The sequence below is a fragment of the Triticum dicoccoides genome, chromosome 5A, assembly GCF_002162155.2.
Source record: "Triticum dicoccoides isolate Atlit2015 ecotype Zavitan chromosome 5A, WEW_v2.0, whole genome shotgun sequence".
Lineage (NCBI taxonomy): Eukaryota > Viridiplantae > Streptophyta > Magnoliopsida > Poales > Poaceae > Triticum > Triticum dicoccoides.
This window is the reverse complement of record NC_041388.1, coordinates 290,861,295-290,873,339: the sequence shown is the minus strand read 5'-3', so window position 1 is coordinate 290,873,339 and position 12,045 is coordinate 290,861,295.

Genomic DNA, 12,045 nt, shown 5'->3' with positions numbered 1-12,045 from the left:
GTCAGAAAATAACGATACCCGCCACGAGCTTCAACACTCATCGGATCGCATACATCAGTATGTATTATTTCTAATAAGTCACTTGCTCGCTCCATTGTTCCGGAGAATGGAGTTTTTAGTCATCTTGCCCATAAGGCATGGTTCGCAAGCACCAAGTGATTCATAATCAAGTGATTCCAAAATCCCATCAGCGTGGAGTTTCTTCATGCGCTTTACACCAATATGACCTAAACGGCAGTGCCACAAATAAGTTGCACTATCATTATTAACTTCACATCTTTTGGTTTCAATATTATGAATATGTGTATCACTACGATCGAGATCCAATGAACCATTTTCATTGGGTGTGTAACCATATAAGGTTTTATTCATGTAAACAGAACAACAATTTATTCTCTTACTTAAATGAATAACCGTATTACAATAAACATGATCAAATCATATTCATGCTCAATGCAAACACCAAATAACACTTATTTAGGTTCAACATTAATCCCGAAAGTATAGGGAGTGTGCGATGATGATCATATCAATCTTGGAACCACTTCCAACACACATCGTCACTTCACCCTTAACTAGTCTCTGTTTATTCTGCAACTCCCGTTTCGAGTTACTAATCTTAGCAACTGAACTAGTATAAAATACTGAGGGGTTGCTATAAACACTAGTAAAGTACACATCAATAACATGTATATCAAATATACTTATGTTCACTTTGCCATCCTTCTTATCCGCCAATCACTTGGGGTAGTTCCGCTTCCAGTGACCAGTCCCTTTGCAGTAGAAACACTTAGTCCGAGGCTTAGGACCAGACTTGGGCTTGTTCACTTGAGCAGCAACTTGCTTGCTGTTCTTCTTGAAGTTCCCCTTCTTCCCTCTGCCCTTTTCTTGAAACTAGTGGTCTTGTCTACCATCAACACTTGATGCTTTTCTCGATTTCTACCTTCGTCAATTTCAGCATTATGAAGAGCTTGGGAATCGTTTCCGTTATCCCTTGCATATCATAGTTCATCACGAAGTTCTACTAACTTGGTGATGGTGACTAGAGAATTCTGTCAATCACTATCTTATCTGGAAGATTAACTCCCACTTGATTCAAGCGATTGTAGTACCCAGACAATCTGAGCACATGCTCACTAGTTGAGCGATTCTCCTCCATCTTTTAGCTATAGAACTTGTTGGAGACTTCATATCTCTCAACTCGGGTTTTTGCTTGAAATATTAACTTCAACTCCTGGAACATCTCATATAGTCCATGACGTTCAAAACGTCTTTGAAGTCCCGATTCTAAGCTGTTTAAGCATGGTGTACTAAACTATCAAGTAGTCATCATATTGAGCTAGCCAAATGTTCATAACATCTGCATCTGCTCCTGCAATAGGTTTGTCACCTAGCGGTGCATCAAAGACATAATTTTTCTGTGCAACAATGAGGATAAACCTCAGATCATGGATCCAATCCGCATCATTGCTACTAACATCTTTCAACACAATTTTCTCTAGGAACATATCAAAATAAACACAGGGAAGCAACAACGCGAGCTATTGATCTACAACATGATTTGCAAAATACTACCAGGACTAAGTTCATGATAAATTTAAGTTCAATTAATCATATTACTTAAGAACTCCCAGTTAGATAGACATCCCTCTAATCCTCTAAGTGATCACGTGATCCAAATCAACTAAACCATGTCCGATCGTCACGTGAGATGGAGTAGCTTCATTGGTGAACATCACTATGTTGATCATATCTACTATATGATTCACGCTCGACCTTTCTGTCTCCATGTTCCGAGGCCATATCTGTATATGCTTGGCTCGTCAAGTATAACCTTAGTATTCCGCGTGTGCAACTATTTTGCACCCGTTGTATTTGAACGTAGAGCCTATCACACCTGTCACGTGGTGTCTCAGCACGAAGAACTTTCGCAACGGTGCATACTCAGGGAGAACACTTCTTGATAATTAGTGAGAGATCATCTTAAAATGCTACCGTCAAACTAAGCAAAATAAGATGTATAAAAGATAAACATCATATGCAATCAAAATATGTGACATGATATGGCCATCATCATCTTGCGCCTTTGATTTCCATCTCCAAAGTACTGTCATGATCTCTATCGTCATTGACATGACACTATGATCTCCATCATCTTGATCTATATCAATGTGTCGTCACGTGGTCGTCTCGCCAACAATTGCTCTTGCAACTATTGCTATCACATAGCGATAAAGTAAAGCAATTATTGGGCGCTTGCATCTTATGCAATAAAGAGACAACCATAAGGATTTTGCCAGTTGCTGATAACTTCAACAAAACATGATCATCTCATACAAGAACTTATATCTCATCACGTCTTGACCATATCACATCACAACATGCCCTGCAAAAACAAGTTAGACATCCTCTACTTTGTTGTTGCAAGTTTTACGTGGCTTCTACGGGCTTAATCAAGAACCAATCTTACCTACGCATCAAAACCACAATGATAGTTTGTCAAGTTGGTGTTGTTTTAACATTCGCAAGGACCGGGCGTAGCCACACTTGGTTCAACTAAAGTTGGAGAAACTGTCACCCGCTAGCCACCTTTGTGCAAAGCACGTCGGGAGAACCGGTCTCGCGTAAGCGTACGCGCAATGTCGGTCCGGGTCGTTTCATCCAACAATACCGCCGAACCAAAGTATGACATGCTGGTAAGTAGTATGACTTATATCGCCCACAACTCACTTGTGTTCTACTCGTGCATATAACATCAACACATAAAACCTAGGCTCGGATGCCACTGTTGGGGAACGTAGTAATTTTAAAAATTTCCTATGCATACGCAAGATCATGGTGATGCATAGCAACGAGAGGGGAGAGTGCTGTCTACGTACCCTCGTAGACCGACAGCGGAAGCGTTATGACAACGCGGTTGATGTAGTCGTCTGTCTTCACGGCCTGACCGATCAAGCACCGAAACTATGGCACCTCCGAGTTCTAGCACACGTTCAGCTCGATGACGATCCCCGGACTCCGATCCAGCAAAGTGTCAGGGAAGAGTTCCGTCAGCATGATGGTGTGGTGATGATCTTGATGTACTATCATCGCAGGGCTTCGCCTAAGCACCGTTACAATATTATCGAGGATTATGGTGGAAGGGGGCACCACACACGGCTAAGAATATGATCACGTGGATCAACTTGTGTCTATGGGGTGCCCCCTGCCCTTGTATATAAAGGAGTGGAGGAGGGGAGGGCCGGCCCTCTCTATGGCGCGCCCTAGGGGAGTCCTACTCCCACCGGGAGTAGGATTCCCCCTTTCCTAGTCCAACTAGGAGTCCTTCCATGTAGTAGGAGTAGGAGACAAGGAAGGGGAAGAAGGAAGAGAAAGAAGGAGGGGGCGCAGCCCCTCCCCTTAGTCCAATTCGTACTAGGCCTTGGGGGGGCGCGCGGCCTGCCTCTCCCTCTCCCCTAAAGCCCGATAAGGCCCATATACTTCTTCTCCCGTATTCCCGTAACTCCCCGGTACTCCGAAAAATACCCGAACCACTCGGAACCTTTCCGATGTCCGAATATAGTCGTCCAATATATCGATCTTTACGTCTCGACCATTTCGAGACTCCTCGTCATATCCTCGATCTCATCCGGGACTCCGAACTCCTTCGGTACATAAAAACTCATAAACTCATAATATAACTGTCATCGAAACCTTAAGCGTGCGGACCCTACGGGTTCGAGAACAATGTAGACATGACCGAGACACATTTCCGGTCAATAACCAATAGCTGAACCTGGATGCTCATATTGGCTCCTACATTTTCTACGAAGATCTTTATCGGTCAGACCGCATAACAACATATGTTGTTCCCCTTTGTCATCGGTATGTTACTTGCCCGAGATTCGATCGTCGGTATCTCAATACCTAGTTCAATCTCGTTACCGGCAAGTCTCTTTACTCGTTCCGTAATACATCATCTCGCAACTAACTCATTAGTTGCAATGCTTGCAAGGCTTATGTGATGTGCATTACCGAGAGGGCCCAAAGATACCTCTCCGACAATCGGAGTGACAAATCCTAATCTCGAAATACGCCAACCCAACATGTACCTTTGGAGACACCTGTAGAGCTCCTTTATAATCACCCAGTTACGTTGTGATGTTTGGTAGCACACAAAGTGTTCCTCCGGTAAACGAGAGTTGCATAATCTCATAGTCATAGGAACATGTATAAGTCATGAAGAAAGCAATAGCAACATACTAAACGATCGAGTGCTAAGCTAACGGAATGGGTCAAGTCAATCACATCATTCTCCTAATGATGTAATCCCGTTAATCAAATAACAACTCTTTGTCTATGGTTAGGAAACATAACCATCTTTGATTAACGAGCTAGTCAAGTAGAGGCATACTAGTGACACTATGTTTGTCTATGTATTCACACATGTATTATGTTTCCGGTTAATACAATTCTAGCATGAATAATAAACATTTATCATGAAATAAGGAAATAAATAATAACTTTATTATTGCCTCTAGGCCATATTTCCTTCAGAAACCCTATTTCCACCGCCGCAACCTTCTGTACCCAAGAGATCCCATCTTGGGGCCTTTTCCGGAGCTCCGCCGGAGGGGGCATTGATCACGGAGGGCCTCTACATCAACTCCATGGCCCCTCCGATGATGTGTGAGTAGTTTACTTAAGACCTTCGGGTCCATAGCTAGTATCTAGATGGCTTCTTCTCTCTCTTTGGATCTCAATAAAAAGTTCTCGTCAATTCTCTTGGAGATCTATTCGATGTAATCTTCTTTTGCGGTGTGTTTGTCGAGATCCGATGAATTGTGAGTTTATGATCAACTTTATCTATGAACAATATTTGAATCTTCTCTGAATTCTTTTATGTATGATTGGTTTATATTTGCAAGTCTCTTCAAATTATCAGTTTGGTTTGGCCTACTAGATTGATCTTTCTTGCAATGGGAGAAGTGCTTAGCTTTGGGTTCAATCTTGCGGTGCTCGGTCCCAGTGACAGAAAGGGAACCGACACGTATTGTATTATTGCCATCGAGGATAAAAAGATGGGGTTTATATCATATTGCATGAGTTTATCCCTCTACATCATGTCATCTTGCTTAAGGCATTACTCTGTTCTTATGAACTTAATACTCTAGATGCATGCTGGATAGCGGTCGATGTGTGGTAGTAGATGCAGAATCGTTCCGGTCTACTTGTCTCGGACATGATGCCTATATACATGATCATGCCTAGATATTCTCATAATTATTCGCTTTTCTATCAATTGCTCGACAGTAATTTGTTCACCCACCGTAATACTTATGCTATCTTGAGAGAAGCCACTAGTGAAACCTATGGCCCCCGGGTCTATTCTCCATCATACAAGTTTCCAATCTACTTTATTTTGCAATCTTTACTTTCAATCTATATCATAAAAATACCAAAAATATTTATCTTATTATTATCATCTCTATCAAATCTCACTCTTGCAAGTGGCCGAGAAGGGATTGACAACCCCTTTATCATGTTGGTTGCGAGGTTCTTATTTGTGTGTGTAGGTATGAGGTGACTCGCGCGTGGTCTCCTACTAGATTGATACCTTGGTTCTCAAAAACTGAGGGAAATACTTACGCTGCTTTACTGCATCACCCTTTCCTCTTCAAGGGAAAACCACATAGTGCTCTAAGAGGTAGCATAACTGATATTTAGTTAGTCAAATGGATGACCGAGAACTACGTGCGTGCCCTATAAACCGAGACAGAGAGGGTAGTACAGTACGTATCTTTTCTCTACTCATATAAAAGACTCAGTTGGTGATGATGGTGTGTCTGCCATCCGTCATTTCTAACCATCAGATCTGCATCTAACGACTATGATGTAAGTCATGGCATTTTTGCAACAAGACCCCACTCCTCTGCTCCAATTTGCAGAAACCCCTTAGTATGTTGAAACCAACCACATCCCTCCCCAACCTCATCAAAACAGCCACAAGGAATATATTTTGAGTGAAACCTAATACGAGTATATTTTTAGTGAAATATACACCAACCTATAGTGTTTTTCTTTCAAGTTTGTGAACATGTATTATTCTATTTTGGATGCATTGCAACGCACGGGCACATTGCTAGTTAGATCAATATAGTCAGGATTCACCAAGGAGCAAAACCAAGTGGTAGGCTGCTCCTGTCGTGATGGCGTAGCAACTCAGGGCTCGTTCGGTTTGGAGGAAATCAGAATGTAGGAATTATGAGTAATATAGGAATTTGATAGGATGGCACTTGCTGTGACGTCCAGATAATTAAGCTACAGTAACCCTCTACAAATGATGCCACGTCACTATGATTACTGTCGTTAATCTCGCGTTGATTCAAACCCGATTCAAATTCAAATTTAGAATAAAGTCAAATAAATTATTTCTTCGATCAGTAAAACTAAAATGTTCACACTATTCTATAAATCCCCTTGATCATGGACGTGATGAATCCAAGTTCATTTGACTCTCAGTTAAATCCGTTGGAAATTAATAAGTGCCCAACAACACTTAACAAAACCTTTTAAATGCAAACATAATTTGAATAAATTCAAACAAACTCCAATATTTTTGCGGTAGTACTAAATAATACCTAGTATTTGTTTAGTCCAGTTGCATATTTTACATAAGTCATTTGGTGGTCAAACAAATGCAAATTAGTAGCTAACTTAAATACATAATAAGAAAAGAAAACTGGAAAGCCTACACTGTGCACTTGGGCCTGCTGGCAATAGTGCAGGCCCAACCCAACTTCCCCTCGGTCCTCTTCTTTCCTGTTCACTGGTCGCAGTGGATGTTTGTCCATCGTCCATGGCCGGATCCTCCACGCGCCGGCCATCCCACGCCCTCCTAATGTATAAGGCCAAAGCCCGCGACCCCCAGTAACCCTAGGCGCCCTCTCCTATTCCCCTCCTCTTCCCCATCGCGCCCCCTCCTCCTCTGCTCTAAAACGAGCTCGAGAACTCACGCAGTGACCGCACCCGTCGTTGCATTGTCGCATCCTACATGCTCCCCGGCGCCTAGGGTGATGTCCACGAGCTCCGGCGTCGACTTCTCCATCCACTAGTGCAATTGGTTCGAGCAGGGAAGCAACACATCGTCGCCTTCATCGTCGTTTCTCCGCCATGGCGGCATCATCTCGCCGTCGATTGCTGCCACACCGGTCCATCTCCGCCCCCCCGAGCTCGTCAACCGCACCGCGGTGAGCTCCTCCTCCATTCCCCCTGCTTGTGCCCTCCATCCGTGCCGTAGTCATCGTCCACGAGCTCGTCTTCGCCGCGTCCGCGTGCGCGCCCGCATGCTGCTCTTGCCCCGCTCCCGTGCGCCCCCTGGCCGCCCTTTTCCACACCGGGCGCGCCCCAGGCCGCACCCTCGCGCGCGTATGTCCGCCCGGGCCATGCCCCTGCTCTCGTAGCTGCTGCTCCTGCTGCCGCTGCTCGCGCTTGCCGCCGCTAGCTCCGACACCGCCGCCCAGCCGTGCCCCAACTGCCTCTCCCCTGCTGCGCTGGGCCATGCCCCGACCTCAGGGCCACACGCCCACGCGCCGGCCTCGCGTGCCCCGCCGCCTCCCACCTGCGCTCCTCCTTGCTGCCGTGGCTGCCGGCGCCCCGGGCCACCGTCGTTGCCTACGGGGGCATCGAGCGCGGCTTGGTGGTCATGGCTGGCTTGGGCCACGACCCCATGGGCCCGACCCCATTTAGTTTAGGGGATAACCCCCAATCAGTGCTAATTCCCCCTCCTAATTAATCTATGACATATGGGCCCCAGCGCCCTAAAAATAATAATAAGATTAATTAATTGGTAATTTAATTAATTAACTTAGTTAATTGCCTAATTAACTAACTAATTAGTTAGTAACTTAAATAAACTAATAGATAAACCTAAGCAGTCAATGACAAGGAGGCCCCACCCTCCTGTTGACCAATCAAAGTTTGACTAGTCAACTGGGTCCACTGGCCCACATGTCAGCCTTTGTGTACATTCTGTGTACACAGGGATGGGTACCCATAGCATTTTTTCTATTAATTTTGAAATACAAATAATTTGAAAAAATGGATTAAATCTTTGAAAAATCATATAAAATAAACCGTAGCTCGGATGGAAAAACTTTGTACATGAAAGTTGCTCAGAACGACGAGACGAATCTGGATACGTAGCCCGTTCGTCCGCCACACATCCCTAGCATAGCAAACACGCAACTTTCCCCCTCCGGTTCATCTGTCCGGAAACGCAAAACACCGGGGATACTTCGCCGGATGTTTCCCCCCTTCGTCGGTATCACCTCCTACCGCGTTAGGGTATACCTAGCACCGTGTATTGCCTCATTATGTTTTGTGATGCTTTGTTTGCATTATATTTATTGTTTTCTTCCCCCTCTTCTCTCGCTAGACACCGAGACCAACGCCACTGCTACCCAGTACGACTATGGTGTTGACGACCCCTCTCTCTTGCCGGAGCAACCAGTCAAGCAAACCCCCCCTTGAGCATTCCGATATCGCCCATTCCTTTCCCTCTCATGCTTGCATTAGAACTGCTACTGCTTTCTGTATGATCCTACTCTGATGCATAGCCTGTTGTTGTTACCTACTTTCATACCTTACCTATTTATCCTAAACTACTTGGTATATGTTGGTTAGTGATCCATTAGTGACCCCCACCTTGTCCTAGTTGCCCCGCTTTATGTTCGATGACTCGATCAACGTGATCGACGTCCAGGCCCCGACACCACACATCACCCCCCCTTAGTTGTACGACTCTGTAGAGTAACCATCGAGTGCCGAGGGTGGAACCTCTTACATCACTCCTGATGAGACCTCTGTAGAGTAGCTATTCGGTCATGGTCATCGAGGGTGATTTCCTCCTTAGCCACTTCCGATACGGCTCTGTCGTGCAACCCCTCAAGTGTGAACCTCAATGGTGGATCCTCTTACGTTCACCTTGATGATTATATCGAGTGGAATTCACCGGGGGTGATTCCTCGGGTTTTCTCCTTGGTGTTAGACACACAGTTACTATGGTTACTATGACTTTGCACTGAGCCATGTTACTAAAGACGGGTCGACCGTAAGGGGTACCCGCGCGAGCTTAATTGCGAGTGATGTGGAGTCGGGTTGACCTGGAAGGTGCCCGCGAGATACTTACGAGGCGTGGCCGGGCATTCTTAGCCCTTGCCGCAAGTACTCGAGACAGGGCGACGGGGTCACATCGATCGTGAGTCTCTGCTCGTTACCGCGCATTCCTAATCCACTACGATTTGGATATTTGATCTGAGGGGCCTCTGGCCTGATAGCACTAACCATCACGTGGGCATAGTATGGGCGTTCTGCGTCGTATACATCAGCCGAAGCTTAATAAACGTCAGCGACTGAGCGGCGCGTGCCGGTTTGGACTGCGTAAGCACCTGCCTTGTTGAAGGAGGCAGCTAGGTCTGCTCACCGGCCACCCATGCAACATGCAGGAGTTCCCGGGGAGATGGCCCATGACCCCTGGGGGCATAGGTTTAGTCCGGCGTGCTGGCCTCTCTATTAAGCCTAGGTCGGGTTGCGGCGTATTGTTTGGCCGAGGCCGGGCATGACCCAGGAAAGTGTGTCCGGCCAGAGTTAAGCGAGCGTGGTGGGTAAGTTGGTGCACCCCTGCAGGGAAGAAAACATCTATCGATAGCCTGTCCTACGGTAACGGACACTTGGAGTTGTATCCCGATCGATACAACTAGAACTGGATACTTGAGATGAGACATGGAGATGAGACTTGGATATGTGATGATAACTGGATAGTATGGCTTTGGGATTGCTTTCTCGTAGGGTGTCGAGAAAGGATCTCTGGCCGAGGTTGATAACTCTTCTACTACTTGACTTTGTGCTACTCTACCCCCACCTGTTGCTGCAAGATGGTGGATTCCAGAAGATGCTAGTCTTCGATAGGCTAGGCTTTCCCCTTCCCTTCTGGCATTCTGCAGTTTAGTCCACAGATACAACCCATTCCTTTGATACAGATGCATACTTAGTTTAGATCTGATGTAAGTCTTGCGAGTACTTTGGATGAGTACTCATGGTTGCTTTGCTACTTCTTTTTCCCCCATACCCGATTATTGTGACCAGATGACGGATCCCAGGAGCCATACGACGCCACTGATGACTACTACTATCCGGAGGGTGCCAACTACTACGTGCAGTCCGCTGACGACGACTAGGAGTAGTTAGGAGGCTCCCAGGCAGGAGGCCTTGCCTTTTCGATCGATGTTGTTTTTGTGCTAGCCTTCTTAAGGCAAACTTGTTTACTTATGTCTGTACTCAGATATTGTTGCTTCCGCTGACTCGTCTATGATCGAGCTCTTGTATTTGAGCCTTCGAGGCCCCTGGCTTGTAATATGATGCTTGTATGACTTATTTTATTTGTAGAGTTGTGTTGTGATATCTTCCCATGAGTCCCTGATCTTGATCGTACACGTTTGCATGTATGATTAGTGTACAGTCAAATTGGGGGCGTCACACTTGCCATCCTAAGGAATTGACTTGCCTCGTTCCTACACGCAAAATGAGCTTTGAGTGGATGTGTAGTTTCCTCCAAAAACATAGGAAATTGGTAGTATTCCTACAAAATTCCTATACACATTTCCTATAAACCGAATGCATATATAGGAAATTTTCCTCCGGAATCCTTGTTCCTATGTTATTCCTACGAAAATCCTCCAAACCGAATGAGGCCTCAAGCAGGATCAGTCCGCACACGAAATGGTGACACACTTAACATGACCCCTTTGGCCGACATGTGGCTCATCCACCATCTTGTTCCACGTGCGATGCACCAAATTACAGTTCGGAGCAGCGGTGTAACATCCCAAAATTCTAAATTTTGGAATGTTATATTAAATAAATCACTTTGATTATTTGTTTGATTATGAGTGATTGATTGTGTGAAATTGGAAACTTTTTGAAAGTTGAATGAGAGGGAATGAAATGACTTCCCAAACTTTCATCCTTGCGTTTGATCTCAATGAAATTCAAATTTATTTCATCACCACAACCCTAGAGTGAAGAAAATATGACTTCTTCCAGAAACAAAAAGGGTTTCGAAAGATTTTTAAATTTCATTTTAAAGGTATTTCAAATTTATAAACTTTATGCAACTCAATGATTTTCATGAGAGAAGATAAAATGACTTCTTCAAAACATATGAAATATGAGTTGGAAGTATGAAGAAAGATTTGAAGATGGTTTGAATTTTTTTTTAAATTCAAAACCATTTGGAGTTATTTGGTTTTATTTCAAATTATTTTCTCCAAAATTAAAATATATAGAAAATAGGGTAAAATGATTCCCTACATTAGAAACATGGAGAAAATTAAGTTTGAAATAATTTTGGTATTTTAAAGTAGTTTTATTTTGAATTTTAATTGCATCAGAAGTACTTTTTTATTTATTAGAATTTTTGTGTATTTTATTTCACTTTGTAAAAATGTTCATGTTGTAGGATTTATTTTTGCGGTCATTTTGATATATTATATGGCCCATATACATTTATTATTTAGTTTGTTTATTTCTTTCTTTTTGTTTTGTGTTTAAAAAGAATAGGAAAAACCTTTTTAAAAAAAACGACTGAAGAACCCAGGCCCGGCTACCTCTCTCTCTCTCCCGCGGCCCACCAGACGGGCCGGCCCAGCCCCGCGCAACCGCGACCGAATCTCGTAGGATTCGCCCACCCGATCCCTCTTTCCTTTCCCCTCCTCTCTCTGCGCGTGGGACCCACCGACCACTCGCGCGTCTCGCGCGATCACCTTCCTCCTCCCCGCGCCCCTTTCCTTCTCGCCGGCGACCGGATCCGCCGCTGCTCCCCTTTCCTTCCGGAGCTTCCCTCTCCTCCAAGTACCCTCCCCTATAAATGCCCCTTTTCCCCTCGACCCATTCCGCCCCTCCCCGACCCCCAAACCCCTCTCCCTCGCCGCCTGTCGCTCGCCGGAGCAGAGCGCCGCCGCCGCGCCATTGCCGCCCTACCGCATCACCCTGACCACCCCACCCATC